At 38.5% G+C, this 21,724-nt stretch overlaps 1 protein-coding gene across 10 annotated transcripts in view; it reads left to right on the forward strand.

Moving 5' to 3' along the window:
* Window positions 1-21,724, forward strand: part of GAB1 (GRB2 associated binding protein 1) — a 103,236-nt gene that overhangs the window by 37,447 nt on the left and 44,065 nt on the right. Inside the window, exon 1 of one of the 10 annotated variants that reach the window (XM_054201812.1) lies at window positions 10,021-12,427. The exons of 7 other annotated variants lie outside the window; for them this stretch is intronic. The gene's annotated coding sequence lies outside the window, so the exon portion shown is untranslated. Of the gene's footprint in view, window positions 1-10,020; window positions 12,428-12,468; window positions 12,988-21,724 lie in introns of those variants that run through there. 2 more of the 10 variants (XM_054201813.1, XM_054201814.1) reach the window with 2 other exon arrangements.

Genomic DNA, 21,724 nt, shown 5'->3' on the forward strand with positions numbered 1-21,724 from the left:
GACAGAATGGTGGAAGAAGCAATGCCGCTTCGTAGCTAGAGTTTTGATTTTGCGCATTTTCTTAAACTATATTAACAGTTTAACCTCAAAGTGGGGACAATTCAAGTTGTGTAGTTGCTTGTCTACTGCTTTGCTCTTTCAGTTGTATTCCTTGTTTGGGGTGTCTCACAGACCATTCAAAATTGCTTCATAAACAGTGGGTGATTTTATTGTTTCCATAAAGCTGTTGCTCAGTAGATGGTGTTTCAAATGGCAAAGGATTCGAAGGTCTTTGCTTATACAACCTGCCCTTTGGCTTGTGCATTTGTAGCAAAAATAAAACTTCAAAACAGTCAGCAGATACAGTGTTTGACAGTTGCTTGATTATTTATGTATTCACATAATTACTGAGATTGGAACAGACCTCTGGAGATGTACTCCGATTCCCTTGCTCAGAGCAACAGCAAGTTACTCAGGACCGTGTCCAGTTGGGTTTAAGCACCTCCGAGGATGAAGACCTCTCTGGGCAACCTGCTCCAGTGTTCAGGCATCCTCACAATAAAAAAATCTTTTCTTATGTTTAAATGGAATTTCTTGTTTTTCAGTTTGTGCTCATTGCTTCTTGTCCTCTTACTGGGCACAACTGAGGAGAGTCGTACTCTTCTAAAGTCTTGTCTTTACTTCTACCCCAGGCATTTACATGCATGGATAAGATCCTTTTCTTCTCTAGGCTAAACAGTCCCAGCTCTCTCAGCCTCTCCTCACATGAAAAATGCCACAGGCCCCAAATTATCTCTCCAGCCTTTCCCTCGGCCTTCCCCAGCATGTCCGTGTCTTTCTTGCAGAGCCCAGAACTGAACCAAGAGCTCTAGATGTGGCTTACTGGACTGAGTGGAGAGGAAAGATCGCCTCTCTTGATGTGCTGGCAATGCTCTGCCTAATTCAGACCAGGAAGCTGTTGGCCACCTTGGCCATGAGGGCACATTGCTGACTTATGGTCAGTTTGTCTACCAGGGCCTTCCCTACAAAGCTGTGGTCTAGCTGGCTGTCCCCCCAGCCTGCATGGATGTTTGGTTTTATTCCTTCCAGGTGTAAGACTTTGTATTTCCCTTTGTTGAACTTCATGAAATTCTCATTGGTCCATTTTTTCAGCCTGTCGAGGTCGCTCTGAATGCCAGCACAAGCACCTGGTGTATCAATTGCTCCTCAGTTTTGTATCATCTGCAAACTTGCTAAGGTTGCACTCTGTGCCATCATTAGTGAGGATACGCAATGGTATTGGCCCCAGTATTGATGCCTGGGGTACGCCGGCAGTAACTGACCTCCACCTGGACGTCATGCTGCTGATTGCAAGCCTCTAAGCCTGGAAGTTCAGTCACTCTTCAGTCCACCTTTCTGTCCACTTATCTAGCCCATATTTCACTGGATTTGCCTATGAGGATATCTTGAGAGACAGTGCTGAAAGCCTTCCTGAAGTCAAGATAATTAAAAGTCACTGCTCACCCATAATCCCCTAAGCCAGTCATTTCGTCAGGTTGGTGAGGCATGATTTTCCTTTCGTAAATCCACGCTGACTGCTCTTGATCGTAGTCTTGTCCTACATTTGTTTAGAAGTTTGAGAAATACCAAAAGTGTTAACTCAGTATAAAAGTAATCAAGTCTGGATGAGAGAATCAGCATGACCCAGTTTTATATTCTATTCTGGAGGGTTAGTATGTATTTGGGTAGCAGGGGTAAGTTGTTTGTAAGTCTCTATTTTCTTATTTGAAATTGAGGGCTATTTGCCTTTACTTGGGATGTGCAAAGATGACATCTTACGAAGTGTGAAGTTACTGAACTGCTTGGGTTGAGTATGTTTGTGGAAAAGCAGAGGAGAAAATGTAGATGCTTTTTAAAATACGGTGTGTTTTGTCTGGAATGTCAAATGCCACAAGGTTACCTTTTGGTGTCTGCTCTCTAAAAAAAGGATTACTCAGGCAAGTGGCCCGAGTCAGATCCTGGCTTCAATTGGGCCAACTGAGTCAGTGGCTTACAAGGCAGTTAACTTCGGAAAACAAGGTCAAAAGACATTTTTCGCCAGATTGCTGTGCTGGTTTTCCCTTTTTACATTCCTATTTTAAATGAATATCCTGGCAGTGGACTGAGATGCTTTCAGAAGAGTTTGGGGATACTTGGTCCAGCAAAGTGACCTGATAATGAGCAGCAGGGTTGTAAAGCTGCTTCATATTAGGTGTGTGTGTTTGGTTTTTAGTTTTCTGTCTTTTTGGTTGTTTTTTTTTATTTTGAGATTCTTGCTTTTTATAGGTTGTGTCAAGTTTTAGGTGGTTCTTTACATTTCCAATGTAAATACGACAAGATTATAGTCTTATGTAGTCATCTGGTCTCCTTTATTTAATTTCCATTCCCTTTCCTTCACATTATTGAAAGCAGCTAATGGTAAAAGGATACACTAGAGACTAAAGGATACACTACTGTTTTGGGTTAGGGAGACCTGTTTTAGAGTCCACAGTCATGTCTAGATATGTGCAGCCTTTTAAAAAAATAATCATATTATTAATTATGTGTTAATATCTGTGCTTATGCTTGTGTGTTTTCCCTTGCATTGAATGAAGACGTATTGAAATTCTGTTAGCACTGATATTTTCAAGCGCTTTGGGAAAAATGTAAGAGGTAAAGACAGTGTGATAAGGTAGTGCTAATTTAACAGATGTCTTACACTTTTGCCCATGATTCTTGCCCTTCTTTGAGCAAGCTGCTTAATCTCTTGTGTGTAAAATGATGATACTAGAGGGGTTTGTTTTGTCTTTCAAGCTGTGTATTGTGGGTAGATTTTTTTAGCTGTGTACAACAACAGGATCCCTGTGTTACATAGAAAGGCATCAGAACTCAGGGCCTTTTTTTCCCTTGCAACCAAAGAACAAAATATAGACTCAGTTTAGTTTTAATATTTAGATTTTCTCATTAGCCTCACTGTCAAATAGAACAAGTTTTATTTGTATGTGTGTTATGTTACTTTGAGGTTGAATGCTTCTTGCTTTGGTAAATGAATGATATTTATTACTATAACATTTTTACATTGGTAACAGTAAAACAGCCAGCGTGCTGTACATTGTGAGCTCCATTTGATGATAATTGTGGAGGCTCGTGTTTCAGAAACAGCAACTACCAATGTTCTATCAAGCTTTATGATTTTCCAATGTGAAATTTATTAACAAGTAAATTGTTATAAGCAAACTTCATGTTCTCCATAAGGGAGCTGTTGTACTCTGCTATGAATGAGCATAGAACATCTGTAAAATTTAAAAACGGACCATGGCTTATAACCTGTTGGATAGAAGTGACGTTAACTTTAGGACTGGAGCTAGCGATGTTTTCTGTACCATCGTGGCAGTACCTAATTCACAATTTTTTTTTAATCCTGTGAGGTAGAAGCTCTTCACAGTTCTGGTTTCTGTGCATGGCAGTAGGAGTGGTAGCAGAATAAGCCGATTAGCATGATTGATACGGCATGTCAGGGGACTGCCATAATGGGCTACCATTGAGACTGCATTGTGAAACCACACACGGATGAGGTAATCTCATTAGATGATTAAAATCTTCATTGAGTCTACCAGATTGCAGAGCTTTCAGTTGTATTGCTGTTGGGAACTGATGCTCAAGAAGTGCAGTGCTCTCCTTGGAGTGATGCTGAAATGGAGATCTTGCTGGGTTTTTCTCCTGGATAGAAGTCGCAGCAGCTGGAGGCTGATGAAGGACGTTCCATCTTTATGTGTTTTACAGTAAGATTGTGGACGATGGTGTCATTTTCTTTTAAAGTCAGTGTCGGGCTTGTGCTAGTTAATTTTTATCATGCTTTTCTGCTCTCTGCAAAATTATGCAGTATTAGTGCTAAAAGCATATGTGTCTGCTTTGTGTAACTTCCTATGTCCCTACAGCAAAGGTGAATATCACAGTGCATATCACAGTCCTGGTTTTATGAAGTAACTGTGTTTTTCCTGAAGGTTGGCTTTGTCTTGACCTAGGATGAGTTGTAGTGTAAGTGTCACTCCTTATCCTCTTGTCTGGTGGTATACAAACAGTGTGGCAGGCAGCACATGCTCACGCTAGAGCTGGTGGTGCACAGAAATCCTATCTGACTTGGTCATAGGCTACTTGTTTTAAGGAGTTCATTGAAAAACATTGAATTTCAAATTAAAAGTAGTATACTCAACTAGTTGTATACTTGAGCTTTGTTTTTCCTAGCAAGGTAAAATGAAAAACAAATGTTTCTGATTCTGTGACTCCAGTGTTACAGTGGTTATAATGCAGGGGTTACTAGAACAGAATTTTGGAGGGTCAAGGCTATTATTCTAAGACTGGCAGTAACTACTGTTGCTGTATAGTTGGATTTTTATGTATTAAAAAATAGCCCGGTTAATCTGTTGGGGGAGTGGGGGATAGACAAAGAGAAAAAAAATTTCTAACTTCCATTGCGTGTTGTGAGCAGTTGGTCCATTTCTGTTGCTTAGAGGAAGTACTGTATGACATTAATAAGTATATATGCACATCCAGTGAGACAAAAGCACAGATACTGTATTGTTTTGGCAAGGGAACCTCAGCGATGTAATATCTTCTGAACTCTGTTGTCAAATGTGGTCTATTTATTCAGCAGTACTGCAAGGAAGTGATCTTTGTCTAAGAGCTATTTAGGATCTGGTGTCAAAAAAAAAAACCCAAAAGAAAAATAAAAAATAAATGAATGAAAAAAAAAAAAAACCACAAAAAAAACCCCCAAAACCAAAGCCAACACAATAACAACAACCTGTTCCAGCGTGTGAAGAACTGGGGAAATATGCACACGGCGAGGAGAATGTTCTTTCATGTGTATTTGACAAAAAATAAAAATACAAACCTGCACAAGTTACTAATGGGTTATAGACAACAATATTCTGTGAAATATGATCAGAGCAAGTACGCACTAAGTTTTCAGGTTTATTTTCCTAGTTTAGTAAAAATGGCATAACTTACTTGATGATAGGAGGCATCATCTCGTGTGATTGATTTTAAAACTCAAGGTTATACTGGATATCACTGATATGCAAATGAGAGGCAGGCCAGTACGCAAAATCAATTTGAGCTTCATCAAATATTAAAAGCTGAAGAAAATAAATGAACTAGCAAGCATTACAAATTTGTTTATTTCCCCCCTTTTAAACTGTTCACAAAGCGTTGTTTTTGTGTAGTTAAGTATATCTTTCTGTATAGTAGGCTGAAGTGACTTACTTGACTATTACAATATCTGTTATGTATAGGTATGGAAATGTTTTCCATTTCAACTTTAACTTCTTTCAACTCAACCAGCACACTTAGAGAGCATCTCTAGGTTTCCTATTCAGACACCCTGGTCAAGTCCTGATGTTGCCTGAGGTGTTTGAGGGTACTGAGTTAATGGCGCTTCTTTGCAGTTACTTTTTACATTATGGGCAAAGCAAGGCCTTGGTACACAGCTGTATTTTGCTGGCAAAGAACCTGTTCCTCTGAGTAGAATTTAAAATTGTGGAGTATTTTCTGTGAAACAAGGCAAGTTGTTTTGATTATGAAAATAGAAACCTTCTTTGTTGGTATGACTGCAACACATCTTACGCTTTCTAGAGTGTCTGCCGTCAACAGAGGAGAGCAAACCATAAATGAGAAACCTCACAAGGCCCTTTTCAAAGGGAGTGAGTTACTGGCTTTACTTCTTCATGCAGTTTTCTTCTTTCTGCATGTTGAGTCCACTTAGAAAATGAACTCACAGGGATGATATTTTGGCCCCATTGACTGTTGGAACAGTGAAGTGACTACAGGTTCACCAAGGCAGAGTGCAAGCTAGGGAGAGTAATCCGTGATTGTATTTGTTACTCTGCATTTCTTATTTAAAAGTTATAACTCTTCTTTTGCTTACATAAGATGGTTGTAATAGCTGAAAAATCCATAATCTCCGTTGGCTCATGTACACTTGATTTCAACACTGTATCTGTAAACTGAGTGCCCTGCTAAACAACTGTAAGCAACCTGTCTAAAGACACTTCTCCTTTGATTGAAATGGAGGGGGGATATCTTTTTTAATGTAACTTTTTAGAGAAATATGGGGTAGAATGAAGAATTAGGGTCAAGTGCCTGAGCTGTTACAGAAGAGGTGGGGGGGTAATGCTGAGCCCTTCTTGTTAGAGACAAAGTGGGAGATCTGGCCTACCCAGAAAGTATGTTTTGCCCTTATTCTGTGTTCATAAAGAAAACAAATAGTTTTCTATAGTGAGTAAAATTTTGCTGATGGCAATTTTGTGCTTTGAGCACTAATTTTACTCTCACTGTAAGAAATCTACGTCCAGTGTTTATTTTGCCTTGAGTTAAGCATGCTGATTGATATTACTTGATGTATCTGTCTCCGTATGAAATGTTCATGAGTTATTTTGCTGATTATGAACCAACTCTTGAGCCTTTCTTTTTTCTTTTTTTAAGGAACCTTCTACACGTCTTAAAATAGCGTGTTCACAACATATTTTGCTCCACTGTTGTTCTGCGCTGTTTTCTTCCTTTCCACCCCCTGCTCCCTCTGCATAACAGCCCGGTGGGTGAACCCGAGCAGCAGCTCTTTGCTGTTTCTTTTGTAATCTGTTTGTTGAGCTGGCTGGCCTGCCTCCAAAAGTGCAGGAGCATGTTTATACATCTAGCCTAACAATAGTATCATAACACCAATTTGTTTAACCTGGGCTGGAAATAACAATCTAAATATTGTGAATCAAAGAGAAAGCAGGCATTTGTATATGCTTCTCTACCCTGTCAGCTCATTTCTGTTGTGCCTGATAAAATCACTGAAACTTCTCTTTATGTTCTGTGGGAATTCTATCAATTCTGTTGGTGTGATGCGATACCTCTTTTAAATGCTCAGAGAAGTTTAGCTATAGCTTTTCCTCCAAATAGCATCACATGCTGTCATCACCTTGCTCAGGCAGGAGGTATTTAATTTTTATGTCTAGTTCAAGCACGTGTTATTGCAGAAAATCCTCTATCCCTGCCACTGTAAGGAGGGTATTCATAGTATAGCAAACTATTAAAGTGTTCTCCTATGCTTTTATTGCAGTGTTTGAGCAGGGTTGTGAGGGGTGGAAAGCACACAATTAATACTGGTTATGTTTATTCGTCACAAAGTGATTAACAAATGGATTGATCAGGATATTTTGGTTAAGGTGCCAAGACTTTGGTATAAGTGGTCTTTAGTATTACTTTGATGCAGTAACTTTGATCACCAAAATAATTTTCCTCTGGATTGAAATAATTTGGATGGTGTCCATCAGTAGCTGATTCAAGTGGTCCTAGCAGTATTTAGACTCTTAACATGCGTTAGGGCCTCATGCTTTAAAGTTTATAGTTTGGGCGGGGGGGGGGGGGGGGGGGGAAGGAAGCAATGCATGTTTTTGAACCAAAATGAAGTGATACTAAAATTTGAACACTCTCGCTTTATCATCCCCCCCTCAAATTCTTCTGATCTTCACTGTGCAGTGATACAATTTTGCTTTAGTAAAATCTGAGTTGATTTGCCCAATCTGCTGAAGTCTGTCTTATTTTCTCTGAAAAATTTTATAATGGAGAGTAAGAATGGTTGTTCCTGCCACTTTGGCATGTCAGCCTGTTATCAAAAGTGAGAGTGTATTTGTTTCCCTATCACTCAGTCTTTGGCCTCCCTGCCTATCAAGAAAAACGAGTGCTCTCAAATCATGTAGTAGCTTCAATGAAGTGGCACCTGCCTGATAGGGAGCTGACTGCAGCAGTACAAATAATGTGACGTTCGTAGGTGTCTTGTCTTTGCCGTCGGTGACAGTGAAGATATAATCATTCTACATCAGCGGTTTCTAAAATTACAGTTTGACATTGTTGTTATTGGTCTTACCAGTTCTTCTGTCACGATTCACGTCGTGAATAAGCAGCTTAAGCTCTGCAGCTTTCTAGAAGGAAGAGGCTGGCAGCAGAGGCAAAACCAACGTGTTCAAATGTGAAGGTCAGCTGAGTGTTGCTTAGAGTAGCTATTTCTTTTTTTTATTTTTTTTCTCTATTTTCATTAGCCTTTTGGGTCTGGGAGAGGGAGGGTAGATGGATTGGCTGCGTAAGCAGGGGAGCCATCCACTTGGAGACCTCAATATGTGCCTTACATCTGTTTAGCATTGAGGGTAGACAACAGCTTAGGAAACCTGCGTGAGATCTGATGCTGGATGTAAAAGCGCGCCAAGCTGCCAAACCTCACCTATTTGAAACAGAACACCCTGGCCTCTCTCACGTCAGGACCACTGGTGGGCAGGAGGGAGGTGTGCTCAGGGGACCTGGCGAGTGGCACTTGGCTTGGCTAAGCAGCATCCCTCTCGCCTTGCTGTACCCCACAGATAAGTGGATCCTTGTCGCACAGCTGGAATTCCCTAGGGGAGGAAGGACTTTGGATGTCTGTGTAAGTGGCGGGGAAAAGGAGAAGCTTCCTTTGTTTGCTTGATGTTTGATACATTGTGATAGTGGCATATCTTTTTTTTTTTATATTTGTATTTAAAACCAAGTGAAATCAGTTGTGTATCTTACTGGGTTCATATAAATGGTGTTCTGATATATATTTTTGAGAGTTGGAGAATTTTGTACAAGATTGTAAATCTTGTTTCTGAGTTCAAGCCTCTTGCTGTTGCCCCAAAGCTCTTCTAATTTTAAGGATTAAAAAATGGTGATCTTTAGAAATAGAATACCCTTTTTCAGTGTCATTATGATATGGATATTGAAAAATAATCAGTGTTAGAGCAAATGGGGCAGTCATTATTACTTGTGAATAGCTCCAGAATGAAAAGGGTTAAGTTACAAGTTCAGACAAAGTACCTGCTGAGGTAGGTTGTTTTGTCCATTTGAGGTTACCAGCTATTAAAAATATTTTCAAACTGATACTTGTGTACCTTATAATTCTGCTAGATGACAAACAAAATGTAGAAAAACATGTTTTCCCCTTTCCACAGTTACATTGTTCCTGAAGTGCTGGCAGTAGTAAGAGCTTCCAGCCAGTAAACAAAGTAGATGCCATTTAGATGTATAGAAAGCCAATAAATAAAGTAAGAAGGCATCCAGTTTTAGAGTTTCTTTGCTGCCTGTAAGTTAAAAATTAAACATTTTTTTAGTAAGTGAAACTAGTTATGAAACTCTCTCAAAAAGGTGTAAGAAGCAGTTGGGTAATGCAGTGCTTGCTTTTCATGTCAAAGAGCAAAACTTAAAACTGTGAAGTACTCTGCAAGCCAGATAAGGTAAAAGGACTGTAACACTTGAATCTGCTCAAAACTACAAAATAAATAATAAAAATCGGATGGGGTTTAAGTTCTTATAGCAGTGTTTGTGGTTTAATGATAGATTATTTTTTTTAAATCTGTTTTTAATGTTTTTCTCTGTTCCGTGATGTGATCTAATACAAATGAAGAAATGAACAATCTCACTGTACTGAGCACACAGCAGGCTAATTGTTCACTTTTTATCTAGTGCACAGAGGAGGAGGGGAGTGGTTTGTGATGAGATCAGAAATTCTAGACAATTTTTATTTTCCATGATTCTCTTAGTTACTCATCAGAAGGATGCTGTTATTAAAAAGAGCAGCAACAACAACAAAAAAACCTTCCAAAAGGATAAATGCTTATAAGAAGAAATCCTTCTTAACACTAAAAGGTGGAGATGAATGGTGGTATTTAAAATGTCTTGTGTTTCTGGGCATTTCCTAGATTACAGAGGTGATCTTAAAGGGCCCTTTGCCTCATCTTGTTCTTTATCCACAGAAATGCCATTTAAATTATTTATCCTTAGATGATACCAAAGATATTTGTATTCATCATCTGTCCAGATGCACAAAGGATGACTTTTCTTATCATGCTTAGATGAAGCCTTAGAGGTGGGGTGCTCTTAACTGAGCTCAATGTGAAACACTGGCCATTTGGTAAACTAAATGCCCTTTGACTATTAGGTGGTGAGATGCAGGGGACTGTTCAGCTGGGAGCTGCAGCACAGCTGTGGTAGCTGGCCTCGGAAATTAGGGCCAAGAAACAAGTTCCTTCTTCTTTCATGATACAGCTACATAAAGATATTCTTATTTTTCTGTGTTTACTTACTTTTTGTCATATGATAGTTACAGCAAAAGAGTATTAGTCAAAATGACAAGAGCTGTGAAGTGAGATTTCTCCCAGCAATTGTTGAAGGAAATGCTTTGTTTTTAGAGAAAACAACATAGAGCCTCCTGTCTTTTCACTTAGTTAAACTAAGCATATAAACTTAATTCAAGATGAGTCTGGGAAGAAGCATGTTTATGTCTGCCACTTCTAGTTCTTTTTTTTCCTTTTCTTCCCCTCTCTCAAATATGCTAACTCCTTAATTTATTAATTTATTTTTTTTTAAGTGAAGGCTTCGTGGGCTCTGGGGGTTGGCCATTAATTTTAGGCCATTGTGTGAATGCTAACTACTTAAAAATAGTCCTGGAGCCAACCTTGCTTCCTCTCAGGGTTTATCAGTTGGAAGCATCTTCTTTTTATCCTATGTGTAAGCAAAGACCTCTCTGGATTGATGATTTGATCTGTATAATGGAAAATCTAGGCAGGATATCCTTTCTCTGTTATTCCTTGGTGTGATGGCATCAGGTTGTGTCTTAAAATGGGGGAAGGGAAAAAGGAGGATCCTATTAGCAGACAAAGTGGTTTCAAGGGACTCTTAAACTGCAGGCTTGCAGAGAACCTTGTATTTACTCTCCTTGTTGAACCATTTGTGCTTCAAGCTACTATTATAACGTGTCAGTGGTGGCTTCTGCTGTGATGGTCAAGATTTTGCTCCTGTGCAATATGTTCATCTTAGATTTGGGGGTTGTTGTGGGTACTGTGCTGAAATATATCATGAGAAGGGCTTCCCCATGGTTGTTTTGAGAACTTACAGACCTTAATGAAATAATGCATTGACAAGGTAGATCCAGTCCAGAAATGAGGTGCCTGAGCTTCCCCTGCCAAGAAAATAATATTTTAGTGTAATTCCATGATTAAAATGCCTCTATGTGCAATAGAGGTGAATGCTTGGTAAAGTGTGTGCATGGGGTGGCAAAACGTACTCAAAATTATGTTGGAACATTATTATGACTTTGCATTTTGGCGTGCTTGTAGCTATTCCACTGTTATACTCCCAGCCTGAAATTTTGCTTGGCATTTACAAGGCAGAGGACATTACCAGCTTTTGTGATTGTGGGAGAGCCTTTGATTTAGTCGTCTTGTGTTCAGGACAAGGAGTCTGTGTAAAAATGACACTGACTCTTTATTCCCCACCGTTCCCTTCTCCAGAAAACACAGTATAGCTCTTAGACAAGAGGTGAGTCCCTCTCTGAGTGAGTTCATTCTGCTCTTGTCATCATGACCCATATGTGTTGTGGTACAACCGCAAAGGAGGAACCTGAGGGCTCTGGGGAGGGATCAGAGACAGGACGTGATTGTGGGTTTGCAAAATAATGATCGGCAGCTACTTGGGGTGCAAGATGAAAAACATTAAAACTAATAAAAAGAAATGCTTCAATTGCCTATCTGGACTTTGGAATCTGTAACCCTCAAGTGTTCATGTCAAGATGTTAGTACAATTTAAAGCACATGAATGTTTTACTGGTAATGAAGATATTTATGGTGTCATTGCTTGGGCTTTTACGTGAGGAGAAGATAAAAGATCCTTCTACAATACAAAGTGCACCTCACCTACTTAGAATTAGCAAAGGTGCTTTTCATATTAGCAAATTTATTTGTGATCTTTTTCACAATTTTTTATAGCTTTAACTGCAGTGTTTAAATGGACTGCTGGTTACATTTCTTACCAGAATGTTGTATTATCTGAGGGATGTATAGTTATACCTATGATTGATCTAAAAGCTCAGATAAATAAAAATATTTAGAAAAAAACCCAACATAATCCTGTAATAAACTTCTGCTGCTATTCTTTAGACTGTCATAAAATTAAGTTCATTGTATATAATAGCCTAATGACTATGACTTAAATGCAGAATCTCAATACATGCAAGAATTTGTACCTCTGATCTTAGTGTGTTTCAGAGTTTTTAGCCTTGTTCAAGCTGGGATCTCTGATAAATGTTGTAAGTCTACGTAGATAACGTGTTTTAAACAACTGTTGAAAAACCAAAGCAAGGGAAGTTTTTCAAATCTTAAGCCCACCCCTCACATATTAAATCATTCGAAATCTTACAATTGCTGTTATTTTCAGTCCATTGTGTCTGCTTCCTGTTGGTCAAAGGTTATGAGGATAGGGTGGTGTAGAGGGAGGTTGTAAGCCGGCAGGAAAAAGAAAGCTTTGCTTATTTTGAGGTAGACACAACTACAGAAATGGCCAGGACATTGCTTAAATTTTCTGAAGACTTGAAGAGGTAAACTAGAAAAAACCTGTTCTCGAGGTAAACTAGAAAAAAACCTGTTCTCGGTATTGTTTACATTTTGCTTTGTAACTTGGGTATATGGAGAATGAATTGCAGTAAGTAAACAGGGTCTTCCTTAAAGAATGTTATCCTTTTGCTTGAAAAATTATTTTTATTCAAAAAGAGGTGTAGCTTTTGTTTCAATTTGCAAGTTGACTTGGTAAATTCTGTTTCTGAAGTGCGAGCCTAAACCTTTACGTGTTTGTTCCGTTGTATCACTAACTCAAAAAAAAAAAAAAAAGTTTTATGCCACAACGTGCAAGTCGAAGCTCTGTGATGTATTGCTTCGGTACGTTATGGGCATACGTGGGCATGCGCAGGTGTGTTAATGCAGCCCTCTAAAACACTTAGTTTATCTTAATGTTTGTATCGTTATTCAAGAACCATCTGTAACTTCTTGGCTGTTAAAACACTAGCGCGAGCACTTCAGTTTTGTCAACAGGGAGGCTTGTGGCCAGTCACCATGAGCAGACGCTGGTTGTAACTGGGGCTTGGTCCCGGCGCTCCGGTTCCTCCAGCTGGGCAGCGCAGCCTTTGTGGTAAGCAATTGTGGCAACAATCCATTCGAGGGACTTGGTTTCAGAACAAATCTTGATTCAGAAGGTTGCTCTTCTGGGGTGGTGGGGGAAAAAGAGATAATTTAATTGGTTGTGGTGGTTAAATTCTACAAAGCTGTTGATCCTGTTAATGTATGACATGATGGTACTGTTACAGTCTAGGAAGCGGTAGAATACTTTTCTATGTGAGTTCATGAGAGCAAGGGGAGCATTTTGTAAGCTACTGAAAGTAATTGTACTGAAGCATCCTAATTTTCAAGTATGCTGGTATGTAGTTAAATTTGCTATTGATATGTGATATAACTGGGTTTTAAATTTCTCAACCACTTTTTTTTTTTGCTACCAATGAGTTATTTGAATCTAAAAGTATATTGTTTGCAATGTTGGAAAAACAGTATTTTTGTTCTAATAGAAGCTCGGTTTAATTAGCAGAGTAAAAACAGTTTATATAAGATAGTGTCGTACAAATAATTTTGACTTGGTGCTTGTTTATTTTGAAGTTTTTCTCTGGGGTTCTTCAGGTCAATTCTGCTCAGAAAAAACTCTGCTCAGCGTAGTTGGTGAATATTCTCAGTCATTTAAAGTGAGAATGTATATATTGGACGCAGTGCTGACTTTTACTTTACCTTAGCAGCTTTGCCTTAGCTTTTGCTTTTCTTAGCAGCTCTTCCTGCCATATCTGCACACTTGCTTCAGGCACATTTTTAAATGGAAAACCTAACAATTTTGGTCCTAAAATGTAAACACTGAGCATGCCTTTCCTAATTCTTCCCCTTCCCTGGAATAAGGAATTCCTTGCAATGCCTCACGGTATTTAAAAAGTACTCTGTTGATTCTCCCTGTAGTACCTTGGCAGAACAATAGATTTCCTTTAGCTTTCTCTTTACTATGCCTGAGTGAAGTGGCTTGAATTAAGTATCAGTCCTTTCATTGCTGTAATAGTGGCTGGCTCATTTACAAAAGAGGCTCCTGCTTTGGTCTGCAGATACTTGATTTGCAAAAATGTCAGCTAGTGTACCTGCCTTGCTCTCAGAAGGAATGGATTAAGGATGGAGTGTCAACATGTCCTAAATTTAATTTGTAGGGATTATTTAAAATGTTGTCTGGAGTTTCCTTTGGAGACTTTTCCATGTGTGTTAATGGGTGTGTAAGAGCTTTTTTCATTATGCATACAACTAGTAGCTTAAACCAGGTTAGTTAGTTGGGAGGCAATTTGTAGAAATTATGGGTTATCTTTGCACCATCCTCCTTAAATCATTGTTAAATCTCCCTTAGTTCATCATTCCCCATTGAAGTTTGAGAAACTGACTCTTCTGTCGCTCAAATTCCCTTTCTTTTATGGGGAGTACAAAACACAGTATTTAAGCCTATGAATATTTTGTTTGAAGAGATGGTGTGCAGAATGCCCGGCCTCTGTTGTCATCTGCAGAAATCCCTGTTTTGTATGCAGCATGAGCATGCTTCAGTGATCCGAACATGAAGCAGTGAAGCATGTGTTGTATGTTTGTTGAAACTGCAATGTCCTTTGAAGGATCCAAAATAGTGTCAGGAATTGCATGTTTTTACACAGTTCTAGTGTCTTGCTTTTCCTTTTATTTAAGCCTTTCACAGATAATGAAGGTAGATATCTACACAGGCAAGTAAGAATAAAAAAAAAAGGCAATCTCTGAATCTGTAGAAAATATTACAAAAAGCGCTGGGCTTGTGATCTGGAAGAATGGGGATTTTTCACACCTTGTTACAAACGCCACCTTAAAATGACTATCTGTGTCTTTATAAATCATAATTTTTTTATTTTTCTGTGCATTGCTCTCATGCAACTTGTCACAACGTACACCCGTGAGCTCAGGGTAGTGGAACTTAAGTCAAACACAGTGTGCTGGTCTCTTCTCTGACTTGTCCTGTTAAGGGGCTCTTGTCAGCACTGTAGTAATCCTTGTGAGAGGTAATGTACAGACACTTTCAAAAAAAAAAAAGAAAGGGGCAGAACCTACCTTGAATGTTTTGCTTCCTTAGATTAAGACTTGTGGGGGGGAAGCGACTTTTAATTAAGAGCTGATGAAAAGACTGAAGCCACCTAAAAAAACCCCTAACAAATAAACCTTTGTTTGATTACACAAAAACATTACTTTTTAAATACATCCATCTGATGCAAAGCCAAATTGTAATCTGGTTGGGTGATCGTACGTTACTATCACGGAGGTTGATCTTTAGGAAGAATCTGAAGGAAGGAGATCTTGTGCCCTTGCTTATTGATTCAGGGAACCTTCAGAAGTTGAAGAAAGATGAGAGATGCGGGAGAAGGAAAAATGAACCAAATCTGGTATTTTTGGTAGAGCAAGGCAATGGGAGGTGACTTGCAAGAGGGAGGGAGTCAAGTAAGTGCATAGACTTTCCTAAGAAGAAAAAGCCTAAAAATAGGAAGAGAAGCTCAAAACTGCAATAAAGCAAGGGAATAAATGGAGAACTTTAAAATAGAAGGTGATGTGACTAGAATGAGAGAAGGGAGATTGTCCTGGCAGTGCTGTTTTAAATAGGAGGGATATGGGAAAGACTAGAGAGAGAGAGATGATCAGAACATGCTCGTCATCAGAGAAGAAAAGATGAAATTTTGGAAGTGCTCTGAGAAACAGGGCAGCAAACCAACAGACAAGGTAGATGTGTGGGTAAGGGACATACAACAGATATACTTCTCCTTATTTTGTGACGAGCGTCATGCTATAACAAGTGCTGTTTTCATTGCTGACAAAGCAGTGAGAGGAGATGGCAAAGCTAATATCTGTGATGGAGAACGTGTTTCTGGCAAGGCTGTTATGGGGCTATATCTTAGCCACGCAGGGTGGGTGGTGTGAAGTGGAACAACTAGCAGTGATAAGGTGAGTTTGTGACTGATCAGAAATGACAGAATATTTGTAGGCACAGGAAGTGGGTAAGATGATGCAGGAAGATGGAGGGATGATCTGGTCACTGGTCCTCGCCTGGAGACAGTGAAATGAGGGCTCAGGTCCTGCCTCTGCTGCAGATGTCAGGCTTTATTGCTCTATATAGCTCTCTGAAGCTCTGGGCTCTCCTTTGGTGAAGAGATGACGACAATTCTCCACTGTGCAGGAATATGGCAAAGAGAAATTTGTGCTTGCCATTAGAAAGTTTCTGACATGCTACAGAAAAGTAAGTATTTCTTGAAGTGACCAATGTTACCAGTCATAATAAGGATCTGTTTAATGTGAATTAGATGATACAGACCTGGCTGCATAATTATAGTGGGAACAGGCATAAGATTTTTTTTTTAGAATAATAATAATAAAAAAGGCAAGAACCCCCAAGCAAAATAGAAAGAACTATGAAAATATTCAGTTAGGTTTTGATTCACAAAACGAAGCAGAAGTTAATGCTACGTTGTCTGAATTGTATTTTGCGCCTTTTTTTTGATGCTTTAATTAGCGGTGTAAAGCTGGGAGATTAGTTCACATGCTGAAATGTCAGTTAGGAAACAGTGCTCACAGTAAAGCTGTGTGGAAGTATTGTTCTGCTGTATTTTCAGTGTTTTCTTTTGTTTACTTAACAAGCTAAAGTTAGAATCGACAGCACAAGACTAGAAAATGGTGACAATAGTTTGAAAACAGGAAATTTTGGCCTTGTGTGTATTCGGAACAGATGATCAGGATGATGGCCAGGAGAGTGGAAACTTCCACTGAGACTGTTTTTTCCTTATTTTGCTCAGTGAGAAAAGATGGTGCTTCCTGGAAAACAAGTCTTAAGTATTTAAAGAAAGTCCTAATGTGTCCAGTATTTTCCTCGTATCACATTTGTTTATTTTGCAACAATCTGTTTACACTTCTTAGTATTTAATGCTACTAAAAGTAGAATGGTAGGACTATTGTCAAATCTTGGAAATGCAGTTTCTGCTGTTAGAATTTAGATACTAAACATGCTTTTGTGTGCTCAATTTAGATGTTCTCTCTTATGTTTCAAAAAAAAAAGAAAAAGAAAGGGCATCATTTTTAGGGAAGAAGGTGGTAGTTGCCAGTAGGTGTTGTAGGTGTTATGACAATGGTTTTCAGAAGTAATGAGTAATTACATATTCTTCAGTTCTGGTGCTCATGATATGGCCTTTAAAAAAATAAAAATGAGAGGTTTTAAAAGATTTCCAGAAAATGCTTTCTGAAAAACATCCCGTAGTTTACTTCCATGTAGAAATATACAAGTGTTAATTTCTCAGGGAAAACGTCAGCTGAAATTTTGAAATTTCACCACGTTGGAGTTAGTTCTGCAAGCCTGAAGAGTAACAAGTGGAAAAAGTAAAGTTCTGTACTTGAAGCACCGTTACCTAACGTCACCTTTTTTCGCTATTTCCCAGCAGTCCTCCCAAATAAGTGCCTTGTGGGATGAAGCTCATCAGTGACAGTTGTCAGTGGTCTGTGCCTACCACAAACAAGATTTTAAAAGAAGCATAGTGTGAAGGAACACATATTTTTATTTCATTTGATCTTCTAATGGGATGCAGAGGTCTGAAGTGCAAGCTGGTGAAGCTGCGATGAAGAGAACACCTGGACGCTAGAAATGTGGGGGCAAAAAAGGAGAAGAAATACTCACCTTCTCCTGTTCTTAATCCTTCTTCATGATGTTTGTCAAAAACATGTAGTAATTTCACTGTTGTTTAACCTTTGCACTGGAAAAGAAGTAAAGGGGGAGGGATAGATGAAATAGATGGGAGCAAAAGGTGTAAAGAAAATTAAATCTTGATCCTAGCAGACAAGTGAAAAGACCTCAACAGTAGGTTCAGGACTTAAACAAATGTCCAGGAGAGCATTCTGAAGTGACCTTGGGCTGTCTTTTTTTACCCTAGTTCTCTCTGATTTACACTCTGCATGTCTTCTACTGACTTTATAAGTTCTTTTGGAGAAAGGAAATGTTTTGTTATGTGTTTGTGAAACATCAGGTGTTCTTTTGGATCCTTCCTTGTGCCCCTGGGTGAGTCACTTGTTTCTTCCAAGTCTTGGTGGACTTCTCTGGGAAAGGAGGATGCCAAATACTGCCCTTCTAAAGTATTTGTTGTGGAGTATGGAGATGGAAACCTAAGCACAAGTGTCTGCACGCTTGAGAAGGCCCAAGATTTGTAATTTTATTCCTGGGTCTAGTGGTCATACATGGGGGAAGGATTTATTAGTGGTATTACTGGAGTGGAATGTAAGTGATACCCTCTTTGGCTTAGCCAGCACTCAACAATTTTGCAGGTTTTTTTGACTGGATGCTACCCGAGAGAAAAAAAGATGTTAAATGTGCTAGGAGAGGAAAATCAGCTTTAAAGGACATGAGGATTATGGGTCATAATACGTAGCAAACCAAAGAATGAGAGTTGACCAGTTTATCAGTAAGCAGAGTTACTTAACCACATGAGAACAAATGTTGTAAAAAAATTGGCCAGAAAAAGTTGTCTTTGATTTAACATTCCTAAGCTTTTATTTAAACGTTCTTTTAAAAATGTAATTATTTTGGCCTCTTGGGCAACAGCTTGAGGAGATCCAAATGGAAGGTTAAATCCTTTTAAAAATTTAAATTATCTACACTTTCCTGCCTCTTCCTCCTTCCTTTCCTTCTCCATTTACACATACATCCCCTAGTTCCTATATCTTTGAACTACAGCCAGCAGCTGAATGTGGTACATTTCAAATATATATGACTGGGAAAAAAATAATCCGTAAGTGTAAAGATTAAGGTGAGTGTAGCTACTTCTTCAAGAGATATTCCTCTTGTAAGGAGATTATATTGTAAATCCTGTGTACTGCATACAGGTTTAGCTACAGTTTAAAAAAAAAAAAAAAAACAAAAACAAAACCCAACACTATTAAATGATGCTTTCTGCCAATTTTTCAGCTGATTCACTCGCTTTTAAATCAGCAGTTTGCATATATGTGACTGGAAGAACTAATCCTAGGAATTTCTTGGTTTTGCTTTGTAACCTACTCAGAATGCTGTGTGAAAAATACAGAATTCCACAATTCCTTTGATCATTTGATGCTCGGTGGGTGAGCAGCTTGTCACATTTCAGACTATCTCAAAAACAAGCAAACAAGCTTGTTTCTATAGTTATGATGGTCTCATGATACGATGGTCTCATGATACAAACAGGACAATGTTTGGCAAGAATGGTGATGTCCTATGTTAGAGCAGCTGATAGCTTTGCAGCGCAAAGGAGACGACAAGCTGAAAGGCACACAAGGCCTTTCTTAGTCTGAAACAAAAGCAGCAAACCTCGTTAAACCTTGTTTTGTAATAATTTACAAAGCCTACACAGACTTTGGGTGATCTGGATTCCCATGACATTTGCCATACTAAACTTTTTTAAAAGGAACAATTTTACTTCTGAATTAGATATTTGACCTGCGTGCAGTACTTTTGTAACTAGGTGATAGTATATTTATAAAATATATGTTTAAAACCCTATTTATGTTGATAGCACACATTTCATAAATATGAAAAAATCTTTCATTAAAACAAAACCACCTTTCCTCTATTTGCTCAAATATCTTTCCAGAATTAAATTATAGTGATATTAGGACAAAACGTGTAAATCCCATACTGGCTATTTTTCGACTTCTCAAACTTAACGCAGTTGACTTTTAGCACAGAAAACCAGTGCTTGATAACGTATGGCTGATAACATCAGTAACGTCACAGATAATTAGTACATGTAATTTTCCTCTGACTTAAAACAGTTGCATTGTTTTTGGTGATTATAAGAAATAGAGTGTAATGTGCTCTGTAAAAGAAAATGCAAAATTTTCAAACAAGAATGCCCAAAGGGTTAAAAAAAAAAAAAAAGATTAAATTTGCATAAATGCGTATTTGCACATGTGCATGCTCTCTTTTAGAGATTTCTTTTTGGAAAGCGGTTACTGAAGAAGCTCTCTTCCTTACACATATAGCACACCATTCTGTACTTCAGTGAGGCAGTATACAGCTTTCGTTACAATGACAAATACTGAAATGTTAAAAATAGATCAAGCTTTAAGAATCCCAGATATTTTCAAATAACAAAGAGTGATTTATGTGGGCTCATTTTGCACTTTGACGAAATATAGAGGCGCTTTTGTACTATGATTAGCAAGGGTGCTGATGTCAGTTTGCTTGTCTAGCTTTAAGCTTTATTCTGCTGCTAAATTGTGCTTTGTACTGTAATCCAGAGAACCTTTGTATCTGCCTTATTAGTGTGTAGTTTATGGAATTGCTTTTGTTTTTGAATATAATCTGTGCCAGTTTCAGTGAGTGTGACTCATTATATGACTGAAATAAACATTCACATATGCACTATGTGAAAACTCTTCAAAAATAGTAGCAGGTGCTGGTAGGCTAAATTCAATGTTTTAAGTACTTTATAGTTGCTATTTTGTAGCCTGAAGGGCTGAAAGCAAGTTCCGTTTAGCTCGTTGATTTTCTGAATTTTAAATTTAAGAGTCCTTTTTACTCAGTGCTCAACCAGAGATTGTCAGGATTGCTGCAAATCTTTCACTCCTTAGCACAGCACTAGAAATAAACTTCTAGAAGTGGCACGCTTGGTTCGTACAGAGTTGGTTCTGGTGTTGTGTTGGTTTTTTTTTGTTACACAAATTGTGGGACAAAATGCATCGTGCTTCTCAATTGCTCTTGTCTTTCTCCTATCTCTAATCTCTTTCCTCCTGACCCAAGCTTTAAAAATTTCATCTGAATGACTGCAGGCTGAGGTTAAAGATAAAGCTAGTTTCTGAAGCAACCTAATTTTGCAGTTTGATTTGTAACAGTTATCTGCAATCAACCTTGTCTGGAGAGAGAGCCTCCGATACTGAAGTTTCCTGTTATCCCAACATCTAAGTTGTCACTTGATTTGGAAACAGGAAACAAAACAAACTTTGCCAGTGTCTTTCTGGGTTGCTGCTAAAGAGTGCTTATTAGCTGTGCTACTAGAAGATGCTCACATTTGAAATCTAACTTGAAGGGGTTTCATCTGTTCCATCTTCTACTTCTGTGTTTTACTGGTCACCCAGTTAAAACGTACTGCTACCATGGAAATAGTTGCTTGAGACCTTGACTTGATTCACACAGTTTAGCATTTAAAGGCAGATTCTGTATTCACAACTACAATAAATAGACTTGTTTTATAAAGTATAAAAGTTATCTGAAATAACTTTTAGAGGCTTGGTAGTTGGAGAATGGATCACAAGCCTTAATTAAGCTGTCTGGCATTTTTCCCTTTCTCCTGCTTTCTGTATTATCTTTTCATAATAGCTTCCTAAGCTCGATACCCAAAAAAGGCATGCCCACTTGACAATGAGGGTTTTGTGAGTCTCTAGTATGAAGCTGACGGCGCTAGTTCGAAGCTGGAAAATGGCAGCGCAGTTCTCACTCTTTCTCCTTTATGTCCTCCCTCCACTAGGTTGTTTGAAGGTAACAACTAAATAAAAATGAAATGGAAATGTTCTTGTACCTCAAGAAAATGGGTCTGAATCTTTTCCTAATACATAGCAAGAAACGTATTACCTGTTTTCAAAGCTGTGTCGCAGTGTGTAAAGGACATCACATGTCTTGACCTCTTCTGGAACCATCCTTGCTGATTTCATTCCTTTCCTTGGTTAGCATGCAGCCAGGGCTGGCCAAAAGGAGAATTCACTCACCTGTTTTTGTTGTTTTTTTTTTTTTTTTCTTACGCAATTTTTTGTCATTATAAAGGATTTGCTGGTGACCT

The sequence above is a fragment of the Rissa tridactyla genome, chromosome 5, assembly GCF_028500815.1.
Source record: "Rissa tridactyla isolate bRisTri1 chromosome 5, bRisTri1.patW.cur.20221130, whole genome shotgun sequence".
In the NCBI taxonomy this organism is placed as follows: Eukaryota; Metazoa; Chordata; class Aves; order Charadriiformes; family Laridae; genus Rissa; species Rissa tridactyla.